This window comes from Corythoichthys intestinalis, chromosome 9 (genome assembly GCF_030265065.1).
Source record: "Corythoichthys intestinalis isolate RoL2023-P3 chromosome 9, ASM3026506v1, whole genome shotgun sequence".
Lineage (NCBI taxonomy): Eukaryota > Metazoa > Chordata > Actinopteri > Syngnathiformes > Syngnathidae > Corythoichthys > Corythoichthys intestinalis.
The window spans coordinates 16,992,070-17,017,810 of NC_080403.1; the positions used below are offsets into that span (position 1 = coordinate 16,992,070).

Sequence of the window (25,741 nt, forward strand, 5' to 3'; positions counted from 1 at the left end):
GCAGTTATTGCCCCCAGGTTGTGGAATAGCCTGCCCCCTTACATCCGCATCATCACTAGTCTAGGCATTTTTAAATCTAGGTTACTGACCCACTTCGTTAGACTAGCTTTTTTTCCTGACTAGGGTAGCCTGGTTTTCAGGGTTTTAATGTGCTCAGATGTAGTGAACTGAATCGTACTTTGCTGCCTTTTATTTATCATGTACTATATTTTGCTTTGTTGTAAAGCGCGCTGACGACTATATAAATAAATTAGATTTCTGTTTATAAAAAAAAAAAAGAAAGCCTGGTTAAACCATCACCATTTTAGAGGTAAGATTGGGCCTAAAAATTCAAGCCCGACCCAACCCGTATTAAAGCCCGATCCGGCTGATAAATTAACTTGATTTGCAGGCCTACGCCTAAAAAAACCTAAAATTTTATGTTTATTTGTAGGCCAGAGTGCGAAACCCCCCTGAAATTTTATGTATTATTTGTAGGCCCAATTCAATGCAATTCCTGTTTGGAATTACCATACAGCGCCAGTATGTAATGGCGTTATTTATAACGGCATTATTCCCAAAACTGTTCATAAGTACAGATAATGTACACGACAGGGGAAACTTTTTACTTGGCTTACGTAACGTCAGTAACGTGGGTAACACTCGTACAATAACTAAGATGATTTTCAGAGGATCGGAATCTGGTGAAGACGATCGATGTATGAAATATTTTTATTTTTAAAATTTTGAAGGAGATGAAGCAATAAAAACATTTAATTTTAGGGTAACTGTTACGGGAAGCTAATGCTAAGATGGTATCTTGCAAGAATTATACCCTCTGCTGCATGGAAATATTTTACATTTGGACGCTATTTTTTTCACCCTTGTAATACAGTGTACAAAATTTCAGATAATCTCAGGACTCAGTATCGGCAGATCCTCAAAATCAGGTGACTTAGACTTAAACTCAATTTAAAGCAATTCATTTACTTCGAGAAATGGCTGTAAATGGCTCACGTTTCAGTGCCATTGATGGTGCAAGACGTCCAATTCATTTTTAAAGGGAAGGGTGAACGAAGGAATGTTCATTCTTCAATCTGGACATCTATCGCTGTCAATTGCAGCTAATGATATAGTATGATTAACACTCTTCGAACACATTTTTAAACACAATATGAGAAATGTAAGTAAGCAAGAAAGACTGTTCATCAATTTCATCACATTTTCCAAGTGGAAGAGAGAGTTGTCCAACAAGGGTAATGAACACACTTTGATCGCTTTCCAGTTGTCGTCCACCATGTGAGAATTAATCATTATTGCATCTGGAAAGGAAAGACTGGGCAGCGAGGCGAGCGGCGCACCAGATTTGCTACTGCCAGCCCCCCCGCCGAAAGCCTGAATCAGCACATTTTGGGAGAAAAAAAAATCGGATTCTTTCCAGAGAATTTTGCAAAGGGAAACCAATCTTGCATGGATTGGTCATTTTGTGGTGAGGAACAGTTACGAGTCATAATCTGCTTCAGGCTGTGCATGGCCTTGCAGTAAGCAAAGTAATTTCAACATCAAAATTGCTGCATAGAAAACATGATTCAACGCTGCCAAGGCTTATGCTTTTTAGCCAACATTGCACGGGACTATTCATAATCACTCAGACAATAAGAGCAAGTCAAATGAATACCTCAGACCAGAAGAGGGAGATCATCCCCCAACCCAAACAGCTTGATCGCAGGGATTAAAGTGCTTTCACATGAGTGCCCTTAGGTCACTAGAACTGGAGTGTGACACATTGTAAGTTTGTAGCCATTTATTCCCCTTGTTCCTTTTTTTTTCAAAAGTTACTTTCATGTGGAACGTCACTGGGAAGGGCGAGCAAGGAGAAGGGCGACAAAAACAAAGACGACAGTGTTCCCCAATCGTCCCCTACTCCGCCTCAGGAGCTTATCAGGGAAAAGCTCAGGGTCTGGAGGAGATGTAAACCTGGGCTGAGTAGTCTTGTCAAGACAGTGACAATGGACCGGACGTTCTTTCGTGACTATTTGAAACCCTTTTCGGGAAATAGACAAAATACCCGTCAAAATTTGGTTTAAAAAAAAAAAAAAAAAAACTAGTAGCTGATTGACTGATGCCTAATATACATTTTTTCCTCATAAAATTAATGACTAGCAAAATCTAAAGTGACCACTACACGTACAAACAATTCCATCAATAGTAATAATCTCAATATTATTGATAGTTTGCTGTTTGCTCTACACCCACGGTGTCCATACTATGGTCCACGGGCAAACTCCGGCCCACTCCCCAGTTTTTATGGGCCTACAACAAATTATGGAAAATATCATTGAGTCTGGCACGCACAATAAGCTTAAATTCATTCCAACATCTGAGCTTTAACACTTGATGGATTAGTGGACTAATTACTTAAGTCCACCTTGCCTCTCCATTAGCTCAGGGGTTGAAACCTGGCATGTTGAAATCTAAGTAAGAAACTGTAGAATTTCAGTATTTTGTTTTACTACAGTATACATAAAAATGAATCCAATATAATAAATTGGATTATCTTGACTTTGATTTTCTTGACGTTTTTGCCATCACTAGACATTTGCTCTTTGTTCTGTAAAGTTAATACATATAAATATTTTTCAGTATCCTTTTACTTCTGGATTATTTTGTTGCTTGTTGTAGCCCTTCAATCATTCACTACCATTGTACCGTAATTTCCCGAATACAACGCGCACTTTTTTTTCCCCAAAATCAACTTGTAAAATCATGGTGCGCATTATAAACGGGTACATGGATGGAGACAGAAATATATATATATTACTTATATATATATATAAACCGATTTTTTTTTATTGACACGGCCACGTTGTGTTGAAGAAACGTATGCGGCGACCCGTTGCCGACCATTACGGTACGTGACGTCACCATTTTGTTTCGGTAATACTTCACTCTAATCGGCCGAATGATTTCGTCTGTGTTAAATTCTGCTTTTTTTACTCTTCATAAAGCACGGAATTTAGTTTCTTGAACTCATTTGAGTCAACGTTTATTGCAGCTCCGCAACTCTGACCATAATGTAAGCACACAGACTTCCTGTGTCCGTCAACTATAACTGTCCCTCAGGAAACTCAATCCCAAATAACAATAGTTCCTATTACTGTCGTGGTCATAGCGATGAGCTCTCACGGATTTCCGACTTACGTTCTCACTTTCATTTTACCGTATCAATCCATGGAAGAAACATTTATTCATTATGATGAAACGAGCAAGTTATACAGCAGCCTTTAAAAGAAAAGTCACATCTGTTTTGTTTTCTCCTAGATTCTGGTAAGCTGGAGAAGTTGTCAAATCGTATTATTACCGTAAATATTGTCAGTTTACGGTAATGTTTTGAACTACCAATATGCTATGCTTGTGCTGTGTTTCACCAGTCAGTAAAATGACATTTCTGTATCTGTACACGAGCTGTTTTCTTGTATTCTTCTATTTATTGGTGCTAAAATTAGGGTGCGCGTTACAAACGGGTACAATATTTTTCCCTTGATTTTACAAGTAAATTTGGGGTGCGCATTATACACGGGTGCGCCTTATATTCGGGAAATTACGGAAATTGACATCAAACAGGAGGACATTTACTGGCAGCCCTCCCAGTGAAAATGGATTGGACATCTATCGCCGTCAATGACAGTCGATGAGTTAGTCCTTAAAAATAAATAACTTTTAGGAATTTGATGTTTATTACCTGATTTAGATCCTCTGTTTAACAAATGATAGTAAGACGATTTCAAATTGGCCCTTACATTCTATGATTTTTCTGAAAGTGGCTCTGGGTGGGTCTACCTTGAGCTGACAAATACTCAAAAAGTTTTAATCAGTAAAAATAAAAAAGTATTAGTTTAAATTTGTCGGCCGTTTACATGGTGACTCTGCGACACCAAGACGCAACAATTATGTTGTGGAATGGCCTCGCTTTTAGATGGTGACAAACTTTTCATTCCGGCCTCCAAAGCGGAACAATTCGATTGCGGGGATTGCACTACAAACATATGAATGAAACGCTCGCGCTCCGATGACGTCGGCACTCGCACACGTCACTTTAGGAATGTGCAATCGCTGCTAGTACACATTCAAAACAGAGCAAACATCGCAGAACGGCAGTTTTAAAATTTTTATTTCAGGTTTTTAACAACAACAAACAAAAAACGCATTGACGCCATTGCTTGCTTGTTGTCAAGGAAGTAATTCATTGACTGTCGCCTTGTAAAACTGCATTGCCCTCTAGCGCCTGGCATGAATACTACATCGTTTTCACACTGAATAAGGACATTGTTCAAATGGAGACGGAACCATGCAAATGCAAACATGAAATTTGTCGTCTTGGAGCATCACCATGTGCACGGCCCTGTAGTCTGTAAAACACCCACACATCTATACTGTATACAGTATGCTGTTCCTACGAACATGTGCACGATGACCTTGGGCAAAATATCATGGAATTGCGATTACCGCTCCAAAATGTATTATTCTTATACACTTAGGCAAATAAATGGTAAAGCGGTTTGAGGCAGAAGTGATATTGGATGAAATATTTAAACAAAGTGGAAGGCATCCACTGAACTTTGATATTGTAAACAGACAGAAAGCAGCAGAAAAAAAACCTCAAGTGCAGAATATTGCATTAAACAAACCAATTAAAACTAGGTACATATAAATTATCCACTCGTTTTATAAAAGTCACAGCTGACTGCTGACAAAAACGTAAAAATGCAGTCAGGCATTTATGCAGTTTCTTTTCCGTTTCTGGCATGTGCTATTTAACTAAGGGATCTAGTGGCTGTGATGAAAACTACAGGTAAAATGCAATATTCTGCACCTCGCCCTGTATTCTGCAAACTGTTTTGATTTCAGCGGAAGACGTTAAAATTTGCAATAAATTCCATAATAGCAGAGTTGCAGATTCCTGCGGGTACTCTAAACAGGCAAACGTTATATTTTAGTCATCCAAGACACGTATTTAGCTTGTTGTCGTCAACTAAATATTTTCGTTATTGCTAGTGTTAACAAAAACAACCGTTAAGGATGAATACATTACTTCAGATGCACAAACGCACATTATCGCCAACAACTGGGCTTACATGTTTAGTAGGGATGTTCCGATCGCATATTTTTGCACGCGATTCCGAGTCAGCCGATACAGAGTTCGGATCTGATTCAAAAGAAGTTAAAAAAACAACAACAAAAATTTAAACATGTTACTGTCCCACTGAATTATTTTTAAACAAGATTAACGTAGAAAAATACTTTATAATTAATACGATTAATACTTTATTAAATGCTTCATTAAGTGAGTCCACTCAAATTCGCTCACGCTGTTGAGAACACTTACACACACACAATGAATGTCCACTCACACTACCGCTAACAAGCTCTACGATGTGTTAATCATCGTTGAGCTTGCTAAACATGCGGCCTCTTTCATGTATAGACCCTACTCACCAACGTCACAAAATGACGTGTCGCTGTATCCGGCCGCCATATTGTCCGTCATTGTTTATCCCTATTCTCAATGGTTTCAATTAGTCGTGCAATTTATAGAGCAATTCATGGAAGCCCTGGTGCTTTCAGACGCTGTAAACTCATTGGATGCGTTGCATAAAAGGCGTTATGTGGAAAAGCTTCAGTTTATCCATTCGCCAGATCCATATTTGATGCCTAAATCAATATTTTTCGACCCACTGTCTTCGCCGTCTCTGCCTGACATCTGCTACCCTGATATCTACAACTATCTTGTCCACAGAAACTCAGCCTATTCTCACGAAACTTTGAAAAACTTTAAGAGCAGCACTCAAAGCAACATTACCCCGTGTGACCCTTTACTTTTAATTTTCTAAAATGGCGGCAATCAATAAAAAAAAAAAGTTGACTGCGATGGCCGACGCTTCAAGGATATGTGGATATTGGACTATTTCTTCAATACAATACGCAACAACTGTGACTGCCTCATTTGCAAAGAGACAGTCGATGTTTTCAAAGACACGCTGACATGTACGACAACATTACAAGGAAGATACGCAGCGAGAAATTATAGCAACTTGAAGCTAGTTTAATTTCACAGCAGCAGTATTTCGCAAGAGCCCGAGTGTCGAAAGAGAACGCCACAAAGGCGAGATTGTTGAAATTATGAATTAAAAAAAATAATAATAAAGCAAATGTGACACACAGAAGGGCTTGCTAAAAATTGTTTAAATATATTGTTCTACGTAAATCAGCCAAGGTAGCCCCCCACATTTTTACCACACCAAATCTGGCCCCCTTTGCAAAAAGTTTGGACATCCCTGTTTAACTGATGATCCGTAGACGAGGCCAGCTTCTTTCACTTGGTACCAGCTAAGTATTATTCAAAAAATAATGACGGCGGAAGAAATAAACATCTTGAATTTGAAACTGTATGTTGTCGGCGGTTAGCCTCGCAATGATCTTAATTGTGGTTGTCAGCCCAAAACCCTCTAAATATATATTAAATGCCTCTTACCAGGTATAAAATGACTACTACATAGTCTGTGGTGATCGTTTGGTGCCCAGTTTTCTCGTCGAATTGCAGCAGTCCATCTCGCTCTCCTCTCCGGGTCTCTCGGAATATGGTAGAACTTTAAGTCTCTCCGTCTATCTTCTCTGTTATTGCAACCAACCGCCACACACGCCTTCACCATTTTGATTATTAATGTTAACGAGCAGAAAAACACGCCATAATAGGAGGAATTTACGTATCGGTAATGCGTAAACAAGACGAGCTGACAGACAATATGGCGCGGAGGCGTGGTTGTGACGTCATGTGAGTAGGGTCTATAGCACTCCCAGACTTCTCTTGCAGCATCAAAGCTTCCCCGGCTGTCACTCATCGTTAACTTTAACAAGCAATGCCAGTTGCACTGGTGAGCAAGAAAAGCAGTAGGAGGTAAAGTAGAGTGAAGGCTGTACGCGCATGAAATACAGAAAAAACACTATATTTCTTTAATTAAAAACCCGATTCCTTTTCGGCCGATTCCCTTGCTCCGAAAAATGGCGCGATCGTCCTGATTTCCGATCTCGTGATCGGATTGGGACACCTCTGATTTTTACAGCAGAGGTTTGTTAGCCAAAATAAAAAATAATAATGATTTTAAAAAGTTTAAACCTGCTATTTTCTAAATTAGAAGCCAGTAAAATTGTGGGCCAAACAAAATTATGTGGCAGGCTGGATCCAGGCCCTGCCCCTTGAGTTTGACACCTGTTCACTAAGTTAATGAAGCAGCCTCAAAGTACACGACAAGAACATGCTAATGAATTGAAGGCAGGGAAGTAAACAGTTGGTGACATACTGCATAACAGACTCCATAATGGAATTAAATTTTGAAGTGTTTGCTTGCTCAAGAAGACTCAAGACAATGGGTTGTGGCCAAATGAATTCAAAGTCGAACTATTTGGCATCAACTTGACCTGCTGTTTTTGGAGAATGAGAAATTGTGAGTGTGACCCAAAGAAACCTTTCGACCTGTCCCTGATAACATCTCACCCCTAAGCAATGAGAATTGTAAGAATGACGTGTTTTCCACAACTTTTGTTAACTTGTAACCTTTGTTTTGTTTAGTTATTTTTCACAAATAATCAGGTGTTATTCCAACTGATTGAAATTAATATAAAAATGTAAAAAAAAAGCTAAACATTAAAAAAAAAAAAAAAGTTGTTAAAGAAGCTAAATTTTTCCGTTTTCTGTGTCAAGTTAAAAAACAACAACATTTTTTAAAATTATTACTCCTGCTAAAATCATGTAACCAAAAGTTTTAACATGTAAAATATTTTAAATTGGGCCCTAAATAACTTATTACAAAATAATGCACTTTGGTTCAAGTGCTACGTGAATAATTCCCTGCCAACGTAAAGTTTTGTATGATTTAAGTTTCAAGTTTAATACATTTGAACTCATTTTTAAGATTAAAAAAAATAATTAGGTGCAAATGTAATTCATTCCCCCAAAAATAAAATTTTGGCATAAATAGTTTAGACTTTAACTTGTAAAATTACAGATTTTGAACTTATTCTTATCAATTACAAATGTTTTAATGCCAGATCATTACTTTTGTAGTTCAATTTCAACTTTTTCACCCTCTGTTAAAATAGCATATTTCTCATTGTTTAACCTCGGAATAATTATTTCTTATATTCCTGATGTCTAACTTTATTCCTATTAATCTTGGCATGTTTTTTTTAAACATAATATCACAATGAATTTTATTTCCTATTGTTGTTAAATCTCAAAATACAGTGCATATGTGAGGATTTAGAATTTTCCACTTAACATTTGGACTTTATTCTTTGAAAACGATAGTTTTTCTAGCAATATTACAACTTTAGGCCAACTTTGCGCCTGTATCCGTGGTCATTATATTAACTCATTGGCTCCCATTAAGGGTGACCGATGTTCAATCTATTTCAACAAGGGGGTGGGGGGTTGCAGCATACATTTACATTTACCAGAAATTTTGGAATATAAGCCGCTACTTTTTCCCCTAATTTTGAATCCTGCAGCTTATAGACCAGTGCAGTTTATTTGTTGATATATTTGGGTTAATAGGTAAGACTTTGTCTGACAGCAGCACTATAAGACTGTCATAATTATGACATGACACTATCATGGGAATTATTTAATGCTTATGACAGATTTCATGAAGTGTCATCTGGCAAAGCATGTCACTAACTCCATTTATGCCAGTTTGGATTTTGACATTCATTCAAAAGTGAGATAATTTCCCAGATGACACTGAATAACATCTGTTAAAAGCACTCATTAATGTTTATGACAGTGTCATGTCATAATTATGATTGTCTTATGACAGTGTTATGGTTCCACTGTCACTGGAACACTAACAGAAGAAATAATTAGCACAGAACATGAATTTTGTCTTTACCGCCGCAATGCATGCTAGGAGGCAGGTTGGACGATAACAGTGTTGACAGCAATTGGCAGCAGAGGTTGACTGTCCACTCCAAGGATACAGTGGTGGCCAAAAGATGTTTCTTGAAGCAATGAAGCTTTGCAGCCAATTGGTTCAATTGGCACCACCATGAAGCTGTGAACCAATTGGCTGCAAAGCCTCATGGTGGTCCATTTGGTCTTAGGACAGTCTCATGATGCCGCTGTCAAGTAAAGTGTTATCGGTTAATATCTTTTGGTGTAAATATCCCAGAATACTGTGAGGAAAGCGGCGGCTTATCTATGAACAAATGCCGTTTTTGTGTCAAATTTGGTGGGTGGCGGCTTATAGTCAGGTGCACCTTATAGTCCGAAAATTACGGGATGTGTTTAAAAAGGCAAGGTGAGATTGTTCATAAACAACTATAAAAAGGGGGATTGTTGAATCATACATTTTATTACCATGCATTCATCATCATGGTATTTAACAATTAGAAATGCTGTTTAATCATATTACACAACATTAGTTTCAAAGATGTGATACATTCACAAGCACACAAGGTTGAGGGTCACCGCACGTACCACAATCTGTGGCGGTGTCCATGAAGCTACATATTGTCCTGCGTAATTGTCATGAATGTCCTTCTGCTGAGAACCTTACGCTTCACTGTGAGGCCCGCTGTGTGTGCTCATCACACACACATACGCACACAAGTGGTATTTGTTTCAGTCTGGCTGGACAGAAGGGCAAGTGTCCACCATTTGGGCCGTGCAACCACTACTGTGTCTGCTGCTAAAAAGGCCAAAAGCAAGCTGCACACAAATGGGGACTCCAGTACTCATTAAGCCCTTCACACAAATGGGCCAAGCCTCTGACAAACGGTCATCAGCCCATCATCCAAAACAAATAAAAGGACACACTTGAGGCTCTTGATTCCACGAAATCAAAATGAGACACGTTCCCTTTATTTCTGGCGGTCTTCAAGAGAAAACATGCCCTGTATGCAGCTGATAAACATCCTGAAGGAACACAGCTGGGGACAGCGAGGAAGGAGGGGGGGAGGAAAATAGACAATTTATGAGGATCGAAAACTCCCAAGTAATCTAATTGACCTCAATGACATGGCTCCAGTTGAAAAACTTTGCCACGAGCTAAATCTGCAGCAATTGAGAAACACGGGGAGGCCCGATACATTCGCACCGTTAGAGAACAATGGAGAGAATCTGTCGGAGCAGCAAAATGGTAATCCCTTCCAGATTTTCCCTCCCCGACAGTATCTATTATAAAGCATCTTCTTGACGTGTCACGCTTTACCCGGGACAACAATGTTTGGCTAGGCTTGTTTGCGTTTAAGAACATCACTTCCACATGTTGCGAGACACTCACTCATCGGGTCACAACACGCTAAATGAGTTTACACACACACACATATATGTGCCTGGTTTAAACATCTATACCCACTTGAAGAACATTGGACTGTTCTGCTCCTATTTAGTGCTCAAGTCTGGCGTAGTACCAAAACTGACATGCTGGAGGCAACGTGGTGCCACAGAACATCCAGAATGCCGAAAAGTACAAAGACAAAGGAGTAGCAGTCAAGAAGAAACGGAGGCTGTTTGCGAGTGACATTTAACTTTTACGTTTTTTTCCCCCCTCATCTACTCTCGTTTTTCCTAAATGAATTTCCCAACTGTGAGATCAGACAAAACTGGGTGAAAAATGAGAAGTCATTCACTGCCAATCCATGTGCTTTTATCTATTTCTGAGGTCCCCCCCCCTCCCATTCCACCCTCTTGTTTTCCCTTTCCCACCTAAAGAGTGAATTTCCCCACACTGGAATCAATTAAGTCTATACCGTACAAAACCAGGTAAAAAAAAAAAAAAAAAAAAACTCACCCACTCCCAATCCATGTACTGTAGATTTATCTGTTTTGTAAGCATTTGTTTATCCCCTCATCCATCCCTTTTTCCACTTAAAAAATGAGGTCCCCCACTGCGGGATGAACAATTTTTATACTATAAAAAGAAATATCATTCACACACCTACACATGTTCAGTGGTACCTCTACTCACAAACGGGAAAATATTGCCTCTTGTAAAGGAAGAAATTTCAGGCTATGAGGGGCAAAAATAATAGACAGTTTTGCAAAAGATATGTACCGTATTTTTCGGACTATAAGTCGCACCTGAATATAAGTTGCACCAGCCAAAAATTCCCAACGAAGAGGAAAAAAAAAAAAATATATATATATATATATATATATATAACTCGCACCGGAGTATATGTCGCATTTTTGGGGAAAATTTACTTGATAAAATCCAACACATAGAACAGATATGTCATGTTGAAAAGAAATTTAAAATAAAAATACAATAGAAAAACAACATGATGAATAAGTGTACAGTATGATTATGTTACATAATCCATGAACAACGAAATTCGAACGTGGCCGGTATGTTAACGTAACATAGCTGTTAAGAGTTATTCAGATAACTATTGCATAAAGAACATGCTAACAAGTTTACCAAACCATCAGTGTCACTCCAAAATAAAATGTAAAATGATATAACAATATGTTAATAATTTCACACATAAGGCGCTTCAGACAGGGCCGGCCCAGGCCATTTGAGGGCCCTAAGCAAAATAATGCAAAGGGGCCCATATTTTTGGCCCACCATTTCATCACAGTGTACTGTGAAACCCATACATGCAATCAAACCCATACGTCCATATTTTGTATATTAATCAGATTTTATTACACTGCATACTTCAAACTTCTCACTCCAAATGATTGTCAGTACTTACAGTAGATAGCGCCAAACCTTTCTCTAAAAGAGGAAAGAAAGAAGTTAAGGAAGAACTTTTATTATTTTAAGCTTGTAATCAAGTATCAAAACTCATAAAAGTCAAATAACACAAACTGTAGTAAACAAAATAGAATATAAATTAAACAACTGCCAGATTGGGGGCCCCTAGTGGTCAGGGGCCCTAAGCAGCTGCATAGTCTGCGTATAGGCTGGGCCGGCCCTGGCTTCAGAGTATAAATCGCACCCCCATCCAAACTATGAAAAAAACTGCGACTTATTGTCCGAAAAATACGGTATGTACTTCCTGCTTTATACTTTTAAATGTCGCGCCATAAGATCCTGCTGCCCTATTGGTCTTAATTTTGCCCATCAGGCATCAGTAATGCAATTCTGGTCTATTGGCCTATTGTTGATGACATTTCTATTTGGGTGTCACAGTATGATGATGTGCCTGGTCGACGTCTTTGTCAAGAGAGCACAAGTCTCCGATTGTTTTTGCCGCACGAAGAATTTTTTTTAAGCCCACCACGGTTCACTACATTAGCAGCACATTCGAGCACAGGTCTCCTTACGTTTTTGTGTCACGAAGAGTGAAATAGACAATACGCACCATTGGTCTCGGGAAAAAGGTAATTGCCTCACTCAAAAGGTAAGATATATATTTTTTTCTTTTTTCATTTGCACTATGTTCTACAGTGGTATGAAAAGGTATCTGAACCTTTTGGAGTTTCTCACATTTCTGCATAAAATCACCATCAAATATGATCTGACCTCTGTCAAAATCACACACATGTAAAACCAGTGTCTGCTTCAAGTAAAACTACCCATACATTTATAGGTTTTCATATTTTAATGCGGATAGCATGTAAACAATGACAGAAGGAGGAAAACTAAGAAACTAAACCCTCTTCCTAAGGAGACTTAAAGAGCAATTGAAACCAAATTTTACCAAACAATTTAAGTCACCGATGAGTCGTTTAAAGCTGCCCTGCCCACTATAAAACACAAACCTGGTAAGAATTGACTTGATAAGAAGCATTGTCTCATATGCATCATGGCTCGGTCAAAAGAGCTGTTTGAAGACCTGCGATCAAAGATTGTTGATTTGCATAAAGCTGGGAAAAGGATACAAAACCATTTCTAAAAGTCTGGATATTCATCAATCCAGTCAGAGAAGCTGTGTACAAATGGAGAGAGTTTGGCACAGTTGCTTCTCTCCCAAGGAGTGGCTGTCCACCAAAGATGACTCCATGAGTTCAGTGTAGAATACTGAGTGGGGAAAAAAAAACCTAGAGTGTCTGCTAAACACTTACAGAATTCACTTGCAATATATCAATTCCAATATCTCTCTGCACACATCAACTATATGCAAAACTATGGCCAAGAATGGTATTCATGGGAAGACTCCATAGAGAAAGCCATTGCTGTCTAAAAAAACATTGATACTTGTTTAATGTTCGCAAAATGCCACTTGGACACTCCACATACGTTTTGGCAAAATATTTTGTGGACTGGTGAAACCAAGGTTTGATTGATTGGGAGTAACATACAACGTCATGTGTGGAGGAAAAATGGAACAGCTTACCAACATCAACACCTTATCCCCGCCCTGAAGCATAGTGGAGGGAGCTTCATGATTTGGGGCTGCTTTGCTACCCCAGGGCCTGGACAAGTTGCAATTATTAATGGCAGAATGAATTCAAAAGTTTATCAGGATGTTTTGCAGGAAAAGCTGAGGCTGTCTTGAAGTTGAAGCTAAAAAGAGGATGGAAGCTGCAACAAGATAGTGATCCAAAACACAGAAGTAAATTAACTTCAGAATGGTTTCAAAAGAACAAAATACACATTCTGGAGTGGCCAAGTCAAAGTCCAGACTTGAACCCCATTGAGATGCTGTGGCATGACCTAAAGGTAGCGATTCTTGCCAGACATTCCAGGAATCTGACTGAACTACAGGAGTTTTGTAGAGAAGAATGGGCCAAGATTAGTCCTGCTCGATGTGCCGACTGATCTGCAGCTACAGGAAGCATCTGGTTGAAGTTATTGTTGCCAAAGGCAACAAAATATAAATATAAAATAAAATAAATATACTATGATATAATATAAAATATAAATAGTTGACAAAATATTAAATGTGATGGTTCACTGACTTATTTTTCCCCTTTCTCTCATTGTTTGCATACTATCCTCATTAAAATATGAAAACCTATAAATGTTTGGGTGGTTTTAGTTAAAGCAGACACTCTTTTTTTTATCTGTTTGATTTTGAAAAAGATCAGATCACATTTGATGGTGAATTTATACAGAAATTCGAAAAGGTTCAGATACTTTTTCATACCACTGCATTATCTACTTCATTGCAGGTATTAACGATTATGTTAGGTATATGGAATGATTCCAGTGTGTTTGGCTGTTGTTTTATTTCGGTTTTACCCTGATTATATAATTCAATGTGGCGTTTCAGTAGTGGAACGGATGAGGGCATTTCTATGCAAAATCTTTTGCATGTAAAACGTTTAACTTTACGAGACTACTTTCAGAACCAATTAACGTTGTAAGTAGAGGTACCACTTTATACGTATCTGTTTTGTGAGTTTAAAAAAAAAAAAAATTTTTTTATCTTTTTCATCCCCTCATACACCCTCGTTTTCCCTTTTCAACCAAAAAAAAGTAATTTCTCCATTATAGGGTAAATAAATGGCACTGAAACATTCTTATAATTTGATTAAATAGTATGTAAAGAATGGCACAAATATGTTGTGTGTCTATATCTGTTGCTGCACCCCCCCACTAAATTTTAAATACAGAAATCCATATTAATACTCAACTATATTTCTAGTGTTAAAAACAAAAGCATGAACTAAGGATCACAAATGAGACGGGTCAAATTTGGTGCAATTGTAATTACAAAGTAAGTGGGATCATAAAGGAGAAGGACAAAATTTGGCCCAATTGTAATTAAAATGTAACACCTTGAAAATTGTACTTATCGTATTCACGGTGACGCAAATTTTCAGGGAAAATGGACCTCAAAAGTTTTACTAAAAACATAGGTTGGCAGACAGTGAACATGTGTTTGTTTCAACCTTGACCTTTAACGATTATATAAATAATATACCTATACAAAAAACTGAAACAACAACCCTCACACAATCCCGCAAACTAACTAACAAAGACAAGGTGACAAGATAATTAGTTTGCAACAACGAAGCAGTCAAACTGAAAGATTAACAGGTTCTTCTGCTCTTCTGCCGCCAACCAGACAAACTGCATTCTACACTTTGAGTCAAACCTGTGATTTCAACTGCAAACCAAGAAAAACGCACCCAACAACAAACTATCCAGGCTTACATTTGGCTGGCATCAAAGACGTCTCAACAAGACAAAAAGCAACAAGTTGCTCTTGGCTTTAAGTGGCACTCCTGGCTGTCATTATATAATTAGCTGAGTACACTCTAGTATGGCTAGTCACTAGGTGGTACCCTTAAAAGTGTCTGCTTTTGCACGCTTGACCCTTAAACTTAGACACTTTTACAGCTCAGGATCACACAAGTACCAATTTTGCATTGCACAAAAAAAGATGAGGGTACGTTGAAGCTCAGTAATTAGCACCATGGCGTAACATTAATGTAGTGATGGAGCCAACTTCTGAGACAGAAAAAATAAATAGCAAAACTGCCACAAACAATTATTTTGATAGTTTATTAATCACTAAATGTTTTCGCGATTAGTTGACAAATCAGTACATATAGAAACAACATTATTTACTGTCATTTTACTCCGTTCTTAACATTTTAGCTGTGAATGTGCACTGGATCAAAACAATATGCGCGTATAAAAGTTGGACTAAGACTATGTAACTTTTTTTAAAGAAGGAAATACAGAATTTTTCAAATATCTTATTCAGATTAATCTAAAATATCATCACCCTGCTTTACTGAGAACTAGAGAGATGAATTTTTAATTTCTTTTTCCCTTGTGTACTTGTTGAATGAAAAATTAATTTGAAAAAAATAAATCAAAGAGATGTTTTTCTTTTTTTAATATCTTCATATACATATGGCGGAAAACAGACAAGACTGAAAAAAAAACAGTTTCTGCTCTTGCACCCCTCTTTAAAATAAACTGCTGTATTTTAAGCCAAAATAACTGTTGTGTTTGATAGATAAATATTTCTATATGCTGCCATAGCAGATTCATGGCGTATTAAGTCCCTGAACTATTTTAATTTGTCCGTTTTACCCTAGAAATCCCCATTTACAGACATCGCGCAACCGCTTTTGTTTCAACCCACCCATAAAAAGAAGGTAAGTAATTATATTTATGATTCAAACTTTCTGCCATTTTTAGCTTAGAATCATTAATTGATGCCTAATATTTCGTTTAAAAAAAAAAAACGACTTAAAAAAATTATTCACTCGCATATTTTAAACTTTTAAACAAATTACGTCACAATGAAAAAAATAGTGTCTATAAATAAGTCACAGATACCTACCTCATAGCTATCGCTTAATTATATTTTAAAATTTGGTTACTGTCGCATTTTCTCCAATATGTTAGATGATAAATAATCGATCCAAACAAAGAAAAATTGAAAAAAAATGTTTTATAGGGTAAGTAATTGTATATGAAAAAGAACATTTCGACCACTCCTTGATGTCTGTGATTTCTGCATCGTGACCCTTGTCATATTATTATGTTTAACCCATAAGATCCTCCCAAAATCTGGCTGTGGCCATTCACATCTGTGTCTTGACCCGCGAAACAAGGTAAATACGCAATAACATCTTGTTAAAATTGTGGCGTCTTTAATTCTGCTCTCTCATGCTCTCACCTCCAGTTAGGGTTTTGCTGTTTAAAAAAAATTATTATTACTTTTTTTAAACGCCCTCCTGTTCAAAAATTTTCTTCCCTCAGAAAATTGAGATTTTAAGCTTTCCAATGATGTATCTATCACACGTGCATATCGGACAATTTTGAAATTTGGCCAAATTGGGGGTCTCAACTTTAAGTCACCTGAGTGTTTTCGCCATATGTATATATATGTATGTATCTTTTAAAATAAAGTTTACATTTACTTAAAACTATGAGGTCAACAATGTCTTGAAATGATTAATCGACTATCAAAATAGTTGTCGATTAATTTTATGGTTGATTAATTGTTGAGTATTCTGTTAATAAATCTGTGTAGATAGATAGATAGATAGATAGATAGATAGATAGATAGATAGATAGATAGATAGATAGATAGATAGATAGATAGATAGATAGATAGATAGATAGATAGATAGATAGATAGATAGACAGACAGACAAACCAATGTAAATCATTGTCAAACGGTCTAATTTGGACAAACATTTTATGCTCAGAAACTATCATGAAACCAAATTCAAACCTGATCTCATCCAATTTGAACAGCGTTAATCCCATTAAACAAGAACACACTCATCAAAAATACAAGATAATTCAACTGAAGACGGAATATGAAACCAATGTATCGATAAACTAAGTTTCAGTCATATGAATTAAACAGTCAGGCCCTTAATCCGGTATCAATGAAACCAAATTTAATTGTAATTGTAATAGTCATTCAAAAGATAGAATTGCTAAGCATTAAGTATCATTCAAAGTGTTTAGTACTCTTCCAGGCATGTTGATGTTCTACAAAAAAAAAAAAAGTTTCTCTTACCTCAGCAAATGCAGAGTTCTGAACCAGATTCAAGCCGTATAATCGCTCCAAAATGGTTCTGCTCAGCTGTTCTGGGGGACCCGCTACGTGGAACAACACACATAAAGCATACATGTCGGTGTGATTGTTCGCTGTCAAACCACCAACAGGTCTTTTTTTGGTGTATGTGGCTTTTTGTCCCCCCTCTCCTAAACGGTTCTTCCCGGGGACCACCAGCACCAGCCTCCCCGCCGAAGACATCCCACTCCCAGTTTAAAAAAGGAGTCCCGACACTATCGTGTGAGCAACACCAGCGTGTTTCCTTCCTTCCTCCCTTGCCTTGCCTCCCGCTCCGCGGAAAAATGTCAAAAATGACAATGATCCGAAAACTTCACGGAGGGAGAGCAGCGAGCGGCTGAGCGTGGAGGGAGAAAAAAACGAAACGTCGGCGGCGAGAAGAAGCATTTTGCCTAGAACTTACCTTGTTGAAATTCGCTCTTCCAGCCACACAAACTTGCTCAATATGCCGACTTTTGGCCAAATTTCGGCGCCCTTGTTTTGCCTTAATATTTTCTCCGGAGGTTTGACAGTATAAGTGGAATGTTAAGTATGACTTTGGTATGAAATCAACGCACTACACTGGGAAGACGAAGGGGGGAGGGAGAGAGAGAAAGAAAGAAAGAAAAAAAAGACGTCCGCCGAGGAGCCATTGGTGAGCGTCAATCAACAAACTACGGGGCGGGACTCGGGCGAGACTGCAGCGGTTGAGGTTGCTCTGCTTGGTGCAAAAAAAAAACAACAAAAAACTTCCTTATCAGTTTCCCCCCCTACTGAACTAATTTACCGCCATTGACGGTGGACGTCTATCGCCGTCATTGGCAGACAAGTTCATTCATGAAATAACTTTAGAGGTGCTATGAAATACTACAGCAATTGACTTGAAAATCATAGCAGGCAATATTTGAGTCCAGTCACTGGTGTCGTTAGGGGTGTTTTTGGGGTCTTCAGCCCCTCTAAAATATTCTTAAGACCCCCTAAATAATTTGGTGTTGTTTTATTTAGAATAAAAAAAAATACAAAAATGCTGATGTATTCACTATGAAGTTGCCATAATATTAGTTTGTTGGTAACCACTATCTTTGGGGTGACTTCCTTCTGGTGCATCAGCTGTGTTTCTCACTTTATGCCGATAAGTACATGAGCTGAGCTCATTCACGTATGATTAGCATCAGTGGATAGTCATAATAATACACTAATAATAATTACGGTTGTTCCGATCATGTTTTTTGCTCCCGATCCGATTGTTTTAGTTCCCGATTCAATTCCAATCATTCCCGATAATTTTTCCCGATCATATACATTTTGGCAATGCATTAAGAAAAAAATGAATAAAACTCGGACAAATATATACATTCAACATACAGTACATAAGTACTGTATTTGTTTATTATGACAATAAATCCTCAAGATGGCATTTACATTATTAACATTCTTTCTGTGAGAGGGATCCACAGATAGAAAGACTTGTGACTTTGTATATTGTGACTAAATATTGCCATCTAGTGTATTTGTTGAACTTTCAGTAAATGATACTGTAGGCATGCCCAAATGCATGATGGGAAGTGGAACCATGACTGTGCGTAGTGCTACCAATTGATATATCTTCTCTGTGTTGGGAAATGACTTAAGGTGTTAAGAAAAAGATGAATTGCTTCCCATGATATTTTTAATCACAGGGAGAGGGATTGTAAGGCTTTAGCCAATTTAAAAAAGGCTCCAAAGGCTGCCAAAATTCACTCTACTCATTACACACTTTCTTTTACCTCTCTATATAGACCCTACCCACGTGACGTCACAACTCCTTCCTCCTGACTGGTGCCGCCCAATTGTCCGTCAACACATCATGTTTCCCTGTTACGGTTACGTACATTCCTCCTATTTACGACGTGTTTTTCTGCTCGTTAACATTAATAATCAAAATGGTGAAGGCGTGTGTGGCGGTCGGTTGCAATAACAGAGAAGATAGACGGAGAAGACGGAGAGACTTGAAGTTCTACCGGATTCCGAGAGACCCGGAGAGAAGAGAGCGAGATGGGCTGCTGCAATTCGACGAGAAAACTGGGCTCCAAACGATTACCACAGATTATGTAGTAGTCATTTTATATCTGGTAAGATGCATTTAATATATATTTAGAGGGTTTTGGGCTGACAACCACAATTAAGATCATTGCTAGGCTAATCGCCGACAACATACACGTATGTATGTAGTGAGAGTGCTATCGCTAAACCATATAAACATTAAAAGCCCTAACTCCATTGACAAACGACATGAAATACATTAGACTTGACAGTGGATGTTAGCAATAACAAAAGGTTTTGAATTGAAAATTTCGTAACTCACCTTTCCAAGCACAAGATAGATTCCTGCCGAATTTTCGTGGACGAGGACCTGTTTCACCCAACCAGCAAAGAAGCATTTATATGCCTCCAAGCTCTTAAAGTTTTTCAAACTTTCGTGAGAATAGGCTGATTTTGTGTGGACAAGATAGTTGTACAGTTCAGGGTAGCTAGCAGATGTCAGGCAAATACGGCGGAGACAGCGGGTCGAAAAACATCGGTTTAGGCATCAAATATGGATCTGGCGAATGGATAAACTGAAGCTTTTCCACATAACGCCTTTTATGCAACGCATCAAGTGAGTTTACGGCATCCGAAAGCACCGGGTCTTCCATGAAATGCATTATAAATTGCTCGATCAATTGAGACCATTGATAATACAGACACAAAATTGGGCAAGTGGGCGGAACCATACAGCGAGCACGTGATTTTGTGACGTCGGTGGGTAGGGTCTATAGGTAAAACGGCGCCATTACAGATTGAGCGCGACAATGCGTGAGTGGGTCCTGCAGCGCATGCATTAATTGCGTTAAATATTTTAACGTGATACATTTTTAAAAATAAATTAATTACCGCCATTATTGGAATAAATTTGATAACCCTACCTTAAGCCTAAACTAAAGACTCTGGATGAGTGTAACATATTATGTCTGTAACGTTAAATACAATTACAAAACGATTTAATTAAAAATATATGTATATATTAAAAAAAGGCATGGCCGATATTTTTTTGCCGATTCCGAAACTTTGAAAATGACGTGATCGGACCCGTTCGATCAGGATGCCGAGTGATCGGGACATCTTTAATAATAATCACTCCACCACCTTTATTCACCTGTAGCAGTCAGAGCAGAGGAGACAAGAGGGAGACAGTGGAGGGACCTCTACTTAAAAGGTGAGTAAGAGAGTAATGATTAGAAAGTGGCGGAGTTGGACTTTTAGGGGGGGGGTGCGCACAACATGTTGATGACCCCAAAACGCAGTGTCAGCAATAAAATTAATTTACAAGAATATTATAATAATATAATAATAATTTTTTGTTTCCCATCATTCTTGAGGGGAATTCTAAATCAGGCTGCTTAGGCAATACTTGTCGCCAAGATCGTCATCCATTGAATTTGGTACGCGCGCCGGTGTCGTGCCAATGTAGTTACCCCAGTCAAAAATTGTATCCCCTGGGCGAACCATATGGAGGTAGATTATATTTATAATATATATTTTCAACTAAAAAAAAGTCGCTTCATCAAAAAAAGTGTTTGAAGTGAAACTCAAAAAACTGCATGTGCAAGCTATTTTTCTTTGATTAATCAAAAAAAAAAAAAAAAAATTTGGGCCAGGACATTTTTCTGTATTATTCAATCAAAAAGTAAGTTGCTTCAAAAAAAACATAGATTTATATAGTATATACAGTAAATATATATATATATATATATATATATATATATATATATATATATATACATATATATATATATATATATATATATATATATATATATATATATATATATATATAATATATACACACACACACACACACACACACACAGAGTATATATATATGTCATATAAAAATGTTGCTTGTTCATTTCATTCATTGCAGTTTTATTGCTTATATATATACAGTGGGGAGAACAAGTATTTGATACACTGCCAGTGGGAAAACCCATTGGCAGTGTATCAAATACTTGTTCTCCCCACTGTACATTCAACATACGGTACATAAGGACTGTAGTGGGCATTTCACTCTACTGTCATTTAAATCTGTCTATGCTGTCCTCACTCCGAAGCGTCTACTTTTTCCAAAGCTAGACAGCTAGTGAACGACGCCTTAATAATCAGACTTCTTCCTTTTTCATCTGATTTATTAATAACATAGCCTCCAACCATTGTCCTCTTTAGATCGTCATAAAACTACAAAAAAAAGGTACACAAGCATTGCATTAGCAACAATGTTAGCTTAGCACGCTATACAGGTTCACTAAACATAACAAAAAGCGTCTCATACAAAAAATAGAACATTTCGCTTACTAACATAATATGTACATTCTTTACAACAACCATACTTACGGACAAATCTTGTCCAAGGATGATATAAGCACAACATTACAACGTAGGCGTCAGCCCGAGACGTCGTGCAGCCATATTGAACTGGCAAGAAGACAATAAACCATGTCGCAAAGCGACCACAAGAGTTCGCTGTTAGACAGCACAAAAAGCCTTGCTGTAAAACTTACCAAAAGGCAGAATACTGTCTGAGCGGGACATGTGCGTTAATTGCGTCAAATATTTTAACGTGATTGATTTAAAAAATTAATTACCGCGCGTTAACGCGATAATTTTGACAGCCCTAATATATGTATATATGTATATATATATATATATATATATATATATATATATATGTGTGTGTGTATATATATATATATATACACACACACACAGTATATATATATATATATATATGTCATATAAAAATGTTGTTTGTTCATTTCATTCATGGCAGTTTTATTGCTTATATATATATACAGTGGGGAGAACAAGTATTTGATACACTGCCAATGGGAAAACCCATTGGCAATGTATCAAATAAAACTATGAATGAAAAATTCTCACTGAAGGCAATACAACTATGAATGACCAGGTGTGGAATTATGTACTTAGCAAAAAAAAAGGTGAAAAAACTAAAAATATGATATATGTAATAATAAATTCCAGTCTCTTCAAAGTAGCCAACCTTTGCTCTGATGACTTTTTTTGGACACTCTTGCCATTCTCTCAAAGAGCTTCAAGAAGGAGTCACCTAAAATGGTTTTTGACTTCACAGGTATAGCTTTTCAGGGTTCATTTGTGGAATTTATTGCTTTATCAATGGGTTTGGGACCTTCATTTGTGTTGCATTCAATGAGGTGTGTCCAAACTTTAGGGCCTGTACTGTACATTTGCCCATGTATAGTATGGTATGAATAATTTTTGGATATATGTTTGTGTGCATGTGTGTGTGTGTAAGGCAAATTAGCCTGATACAGCCTGATAACCAGATATTGCTTAAATTAAATTAATTAGTAGTGTATTTCAGGGTTTGAAATTACAGCCATTTTTGTTACATATGTGCCCAAAATGTAATATGTGTGATTTACAAATATTACAAATATATAAATAATAAGACTTTGTTAGCTGTTTGTGAAATTTTGTTTGTACGCTACGTTTATTTACATCCTGTGTAACTCCTGGGGGCTAAGCCCCCCGGTTCTTAAAACTTAGTCACGACCCTGAGTCCAGTTATATAGGTAATTTTGTCTTCCCAAATGCTGTGAGGACAGAATTGACCCTACCATTATTCAGTTCAGACTATGTTAAGACTTACATTTACCTCTTTTCACTTGCTGAATGTGCCGGTCCATTTTTCCCCCTCAAATGCACGTTTGATTGGCCGATGACTTGCATTTATTTCAAATGTATTTTTTTTATTTTCTACATTTATATATATATATATATATATATATATATATATATATATATATATATATATATATATATATATATATATATATATATATATATATATATATATTAATTTGCAGCCTATGCAGACATTTTTCAGATAATCATACATTAACATACATTAATTATAGTCGAGGTAAAGAGCAAAGGCGTAGGTTTGGTCTCAACATTGGTAGGGACGATATAACAGAATAACCTGCATGTACACTTTTTGCTGGGGAAGGGACATTTACAAGCCCAAACAGACTGGGTGAACGGAGGTCAGGGCTAAATTTCTAACCAATATGAACTTAATTAATTGATAGGCTACATGAACAATGCTGTATTGACTTAAGCTAACTTTCATGTGTACTGATTCAGGTGATACACCGTTCGATTCAAACCTTTGTTTTCAAAACTAATAGAGAATCATTTTGAAAACTTCCAGAATTAATGTCTGAATTTTATTATCAAATTTAAATTTGAATATTTGAACACAAATTATATTAACATACACAAGAAATACAAACCTGTTAATCATCAATTAACTATCTCTAAGGGGGTAATCCTTAGTTGACTACATTTCTAACAGTTTAATTAACGTTAACAGAAAGCATACAGGAGGATATTTCTCTCAACACAGCTTTCAGCTCGAGTTTGAGAACTTTACACAGATTAATGTTATGCTAACTCTGATGCAGGTCGGACTTTCAGTAGCAAAATTAGTGTTGTTTTCCCCACATACACAGCATTGACGTTTTTTTACATTACTTACAGTGGCTGCTGCTGGCAGAAAAAAAACCCTCCTAGAGTCCCTCTTCTTCGAGGGGGGCGGAGTTGTATTTCTGTTCGGCTGTGAATGCATGTCTGTGTGTGTGGGGGGCAGTGTTGTTAATCTTACTGAAAAAAAGTAATTAATTATAGTTACAAATTACTTCTCCCAAAAAGTAATTGCGTTAGTAACTCAATTACCTGAATGTAAGAGTAATTAGTTACTTGGCAAAGTAATTGGTGATAATTACTTTTTTTTTTTCCCCTCAAAAAAAAAAAAAAAAAAAAAAAAAAAAAAATTTGGCCACACTATGTGAAGTTTTTTGTGAAGGTTTTTGGTACAATTGGCCCGAGCCCAATTCTTTACCCTAATTTACCCTTTACCCTGAATCAACTGTTAAAAGTTGTTAAAATTGCTCCCATTATTGCATTTGTTCCCTTCTCTCTACTTTCGACATATGAAAGTTTTAAAACTGTTTCATCATTTAAAGATAGATTGAAGTCAAGATTTTGCCGATTTAGAAGTATTTTAGATAAAAAGTTACTTAGGTTCGCTAGGAAGGTTCTCTACAACAGAGCCGTCCTAAAAAGTCTACTGCTTTAAGATGGCGGCTGTCTACTAACGCATTTAGTGCCATGCAGTGTTGTTAATTTTACTTTAAAAAAGTAATTAATTACAGTTACAAATTACTTCTCCCAAAAAGTAATTGCGTTAGTAACTCAGTTACCTGAATGTAAGAGTAATTAGTTACTTGGCAAAGTAACTAGTGATATATTTTTTTTTTTCTCAAAAAAAAAAAAAAAAAACAGGTCACACAATGTGAAGCTTAAAGGGTTTGGGGGACAATTGGCCCTAGCCCAATTCTTTACCCTCAACTTAACTAGACACAAGGGTATTGCGATAACTAGCTAGTAACCTTTGCTATGTGTGGAAGTCATTTAAAGTTGTGAATCAATCGTTAAAGTTGTTAAAATTTCTCCTGTTATTGCATTAGTTCCCTTCTGTCTACTTTAAACATGTGTAAGTTTTAAAACTGTTTCATCATTTAAAGATAGATTTAAGTTAAGATTTTGCCGATTTAGGAGCATTTTAGATTTTTTAAAAATTACTTAGGTTCGCTAGGAAGGATCTCTACATCAGGGCCTTCCTGAGAGGTCTACTGCTTTAAGATGGCGGCTGTTTACAAACGCATGTAGTCCTTAAAACATGTTGGCAATGCAGCAGTGTCTGTCATTTGCATCTAGTTCTATAATATGATATCTACCGTGTCTTGTGGGTTAGTGACGGGATCTGTCGTTCACTTGAGTAAACGAATCCATTCCGGATCGTTCAGTAAAAAGATTTGTTCAAACAAATCGTTCAACGAATCGTTCGCCCCCCTCATCTCCCTCCCCGCCCAAATGAATCGTTCGGTTAGTGAACGGGAAGTGACGTTGCCGAACGAATCACCAAAGACCGCTTCGCAGTATAACTGAACGGGAAGTGACATTCTTGGTCCTTCCCTCTCTCTTGCACACAGGCTCCTCATTGACCGCTCGTCGTAGTTTCAGTAATGAGTGACAGGCAATATCATTCTGCTTTCACAGACAGCCTCGTCTCCCTCCCGCTGCAGCAAAAGCGAGGGAGAACTTCCGCGTCGTCTGTCCTAGTTCTATGGGCTCAAAGTCATGGCTCGTGCTTGCA

General features: G+C 37.3%; 1 protein-coding gene across 7 annotated transcripts in view; it reads right to left on the minus strand.

Annotated features, from left to right (window-relative positions):
* The window catches only part of tead3b (TEA domain family member 3 b), a 77,873-nt gene extending 59,744 nt beyond the window's left edge, over nucleotides 1-18,129 (minus strand). For all 7 annotated transcript variants that reach the window (XM_057846023.1, XM_057846022.1, XM_057846020.1 and 4 more), the window contains exons 1-2: nucleotides 17,888-18,129; nucleotides 17,428-17,510 (exon numbers count right to left, since the gene is read on the minus strand). The gene's annotated coding sequence lies outside the window, so the exon portion shown is untranslated. The remainder of the gene's footprint in view (nucleotides 1-17,427; nucleotides 17,511-17,887) is intronic.
* Nucleotides 18,130-25,741: the final 7,612 nt, after the last annotated feature.